Genomic DNA, 3,584 nt, shown 5'->3' with positions numbered 1-3,584 from the left:
ACTAGTAGGAGCCAGAGGAACCAGATTTTTAACACATGTTCTCGTGTTCTACTCAGGATAAAGCGAAAGTTTCAGCAAATATAAGAAAATGTTGTTTTGTTTTGTTTTTTAAATGACCTACCTACTTTAATGTCTAGATTTGACAGTCAGGGTGGTAAGGCATGTTTTGGGGGTGGCAGTACCCTATGCCACCCCTCTAGATCCGCCCCTGGACTGAGGAACTACATAAATGAGTCCATGATGAAACTCACTTTGCACCTCCTCCTCTACTGTGGGCCCCAGAGAGGCTAGACATCGCCATAAATTGCGAATTCATTCAGCAGCTTCTGTTCATTCAGCAGCTCGATCACTGCAGCTAATTGGTTCCATGAAAGAGGGTTGGTGGGTGCGGGGGAGGGGTTCGGGATGGAGGATTTTGCAGAAAAATCTTATGAATGAAACCCAGTCTAGTGACGTCAATGGGGACCGCTTGACGCAGGTGTCACGTGGGTGGTGGTATAAGAGAGCCGCAGCCGCCTGAAAACAGACCGAGCCAAAGAGCGGAATCCCGGGAGAGGAGCGCAGGAGGAGACGGCAATAAACAACAATAACAGTGACGACATTTAAAATTAGAAAACAACTCTCACACAACAATAACAACAGTTACTGCACAGTGCAACGCAGGCAGTGGGGTCTGTGCATGAAAGCAGAAGTCCCAGCTGCTTTGAGTGTGACGTGACGAGGAGTGGAAGCTGGAATCCCCCCGCTGCTCCACCTGAACTGCAAGTAAGTGTCAACTTATTTATTATTTTATATGTATTATTTTCTCTGCTGAAAAAGCCTGTAAAATCTTTTGAGAATGGATGATTATTGACACTGGAATTTTTTTTTGGAAAATTATAACCACTCTTAAGCCAAAAACCAAAGCTCTTCTTTTTCTTCTTTTTTATTTTCAGTGTGCAGAGTCCTTCACATCAGCAAAAAATATCCAAAATTTGCAAAAGTGGATAATTATTTCTGTTGTTTGTCAGTTTGGAGCAGGTTTGATAGCTCAATATGAGCCTCCCCCTACCTTAAATTTAATTTAAATGTATGAGATATATACACTTTTGTATTTAACTGATCATATACATTTGGAGCCAATGGTTCATAGACATATGGGCGGTTTTTAAATGTGTATTATGTTGTTGTGATGTTCGGCCCCTGTGGGATAATGTATTGTTAATTGGACTGCCATATTTCTTTGTTTATGGTCAAACAGAGGTGGCCTATCATCATCATCATCATCATCATCATCATCTTCACAATTAGCGTCATTTCCAGCCATCATCACTATGACTCGCTTTTGCCAAAAAAAAAGGCAGGAAGGCTTTGTGTGCATTAAGGTGCGGTGATGTTATTCTCACAGTGAAAATGTGAAAATGATGCCACAGAGACAGTGACAAGTCCTTTGTCGTGTCTAAAATGTCTGCATAACACTGACGTCCATGTTTGCTGGGGGTTCACAGTTTGAGTGTGTAGGCTGCAGGGAGGTTACTCATGTTGACAGAAGTCTGGAGGTGGCTTTATGCTGACAGGTTTTTCTTTCGTCTTGCCTCTCAGAAGCGGATTATTAATCCGCTTTGCTGCTATAAACCCTGGTGGAACCTGCTCAGGCCAGAAACTCACCTTCTGCTGGTTAGAATGAAACCCATACAACCAAGCTGATTTGTTTGGTTTATGTGGAGGATAAGATCCATCACATTAGATCCTGCTGCGTGTTTGCACTTTACGCATCCCCTGCAATCCATCCACCTCCACTGCAGAATATGCCCAGATCAATGTCTGTTATTGGGTCTTGAAATTGCGTTTCTTTCACAAATGAACTTGTTTCATTTGAAAAAGTCTTTAGAAACATCAAAATTATCTCTAAAATGTTTACCACACACATTGTATCCTACTATTATATAATCAGGATCTCACCCAGACAGAATTTTCTGCCTTGTCTTTATAAGAGAAGATTTTTTTAGCGCTATAATAGAGAAAAGTACCACAGACGTTTTTTTGCACAGTGTGGCGTGACCCCTTGCAGCGCTGTAGGCTGTAGTTAAATCTATAAAAAGACGAGCGATGTGAGAGACCTGGAGCCACACTGTGATCTTTTAAACCCGTTTGTGCACTTTACAGAAATCCAACACTGGAGAGTGGACAGAAATGGCAAGAAGGAATGGCAGTACATGTGCTGTAATGTTGGCTGCTGTAGCAGTCACTGCACTTGTTGCACTTCAGAACGCTGTGTTGACTTCAGCACCAAGGACAGCGGGGGTCCCTCCACCCTCCAGCGGCATGAGGAGTGATGAGTGATAGTACTCTATCAGAAAAACAACCTGTGTTGCAGTGGCGCTTACTCCTGCTGCTCCTGGATGGCCACACCTTTGCATGTATTCATCTCTCCTACTTTGCTCATGCCTGCGGCTGTGGCTTAGGAGGTAGAGGTGGAAGTCCCGCTCCATGTCGAAGTGTCCTTGAGCGAGATACTGAGCCCCAAATTGCTCCCAATGTATCACGTTCGTCGTGCATGTTGACTGGTCCATCTACCTGATTAGCTAAATAAGGGCTTTTCACTCAACCAAGAGATCTTCATTGGCTGGCTAGAAAAGGCACATGTGAAACGAGGAGGGTAACTAATTTCTCATACATTTCAGTAATAATATTACAGTTCCCCCCACAAAAATAATTAGTTAAAACTTTACTTTTGTTAGCAACCTTACTTTTGTTGAAATCCAACAATCCAATCACATCCTTGGATTCACTTTTGTAATTGTGGAGGAAACTAGTTTGGAAGATGAAAACCGCACATTCACCAGCTAGAAATATTACTTTTAATTTTAATAAACAAAACTGGACTTTAATCATCATAAGTCTGAATTTTGGGAAGAAGGAACACAATTATCAATTTTGTGGGGAGTAGCAGAAAAGTAATATAACTAGTAGTGTAACTAATTACGGTTAGCAGGGAGTAATGAGTAAAGTAATACAATTATTTTTTGAAAAAGTAATGAGTTATGAATTATAAATAAAAGACATTGTGTAACTAGCCCAACATTTAGTTAATGATTACTTAATCAAAACAAGTGAGGGACAAGTGAGGGACAACTTGATAATTATAGTATTAATAAGTACTTATTACTCATAATGATGAGTTACTAGAGAACAAACTAGGAGAGCCTATATTAATGAGTCATTAGGTAATGATTAGTCAATGAATGTCTGTGAAACTATCATACTGACCACTTTCTTCATAAGTCGTTCCTTTTTAACTCTGAACCAGCTGCTGAGCTGCACATAAATGGATACACAATACTGAGTAATTAGGCTACATGTTTCATCATTTTTCTTACGATAACTTACTCTTTTTGTGGCCTCTAAAGTAATTTACTCCAGAATCTATGAATATGCAAATTATGTATTTCTAAGGTTTTCCTGTCTCCTACCTCACTGTGAAGTCCATTCTTAGTGGATGTGTACTGGTGTTCTTCTGGTTTCTACATCACACTGTCGAAGTTGCATACTTCAACAGTACATAAAACAATGTGGGCTTCAAAACTGGCAGCCTTTTTGGGGAA

The sequence above is a fragment of the Morone saxatilis genome, unplaced genomic scaffold (assembly GCF_004916995.1).
Source record: "Morone saxatilis isolate NCDOM2014 unplaced genomic scaffold, NCSU_SB_2.0 Contig19, whole genome shotgun sequence".
Classification (NCBI taxonomy): domain Eukaryota; kingdom Metazoa; phylum Chordata; class Actinopteri; family Moronidae; genus Morone; species Morone saxatilis.
This window is presented reverse-complemented; position numbering follows the sequence as displayed.